The sequence below is a fragment of the Arachis duranensis genome, chromosome 4 (assembly GCF_000817695.3).
Source record: "Arachis duranensis cultivar V14167 chromosome 4, aradu.V14167.gnm2.J7QH, whole genome shotgun sequence".
Classification (NCBI taxonomy): Eukaryota; Viridiplantae; Streptophyta; class Magnoliopsida; order Fabales; family Fabaceae; genus Arachis; species Arachis duranensis.
In genome coordinates this window covers 115,046,719-115,048,105 of record NC_029775.3, presented here as the reverse complement: position 1 = coordinate 115,048,105, position 1,387 = coordinate 115,046,719, and positions in this window count along the sequence as shown.

Genomic DNA, 1,387 nt, shown 5'->3' with positions numbered 1-1,387 from the left:
GATTAAGGATATCAAAATTTTTTAATTTTGACAATCAGTTAATCATCAATTCAATTTTTTTAGTGTAGTTTTTTTAATTTAATAATTTAACAATATACATTAACTCAATTTTTTTAATGTAATTTCTTTAATTTAATAATTCAACAATATACTTTTTAAACATTAATGATTAACTAATTAACTAATAATAAAAATAATAAATTCTGATCACCTTTTAGTATTTTTTAATACATAATTAACATTAATTACATAACATATTAAAAGGGTATTAATGATATTATTAGATTTGAATATATAACATAATTAATTGACATTAATGAAAACTTATTAACAAATCTCATAATATATTTTACCCAAAATGAAAATTCTTGTAATTATTGACAAATCATCAAATCTCAAAGTTAATTTTTATTAGTTTCTTTAAATCACATTAAAGACAGACATACAAAAACATTAGGGGTGAACGCGAATTGGATCGGATTGGATATGGTCAAAATTTTGATTCGATCCGCACTAAAATAATCAGATTGGATCGGATCCAATATCCGTAATTTTTAAGTTTGGATTCGATTCGATTCGCACATTTGCGAATCGGATATATCTGCAAAATACAAAAATATTTTTAAAAGCTTATCTTTGTTAAAAAAGATTAATAAAATTCATTTTTTCTATTCTTTTAAATATATTTACTCTTAAAATAAATTAAAGATACTTTTCTTAAATAATAAATTAAAATAATAAAATATATATGATAATTATTAGTTAAAATAAAATATAAAAAATATTTATTTATTTATTTTTTTATTTTTGCGGATACGTGGATATACGGATATCTAAACAAAATTCGCAATCCGATTCTATTAGCATGCAGATTAAATTTGATCTAATCCAATAATTTTACAGATCGGACCATATACACAATTTTCAAATTAAATTCAAATAAAAATAATAGAAATCAGATTCCATGCATAAACACCCCTAGAAAACGGATGTTAGAATTCGTCACATTAGCCTACTTGCACTAAAATAGTATTGATAATACAACTAGCAGGGACGGACCGAGGTGTATTAGAAAGGGGCAGTTGCCCCCACTAAATTTATAAAATTTTGTCTTGAGAACTATGTTAAAAATATTTTTTTATTAAATTTAATATGTAATAATATTTATTTAATTAAATTTAATTTAATATTATAATTGAAAATAAGTAAATAAATTAACTCAATAAAAAATTAATGAACAATAATAATATAAATTTAAGAATCAAACTAAATATCAATTCTCTAAATATAAATAAAATTATTAGTATCTTATTCTGTCTTAAAAAATTAGTTATAATAAATAAAAAATATTTATTTATTAATTAATATGATTTATTTTATTATTATA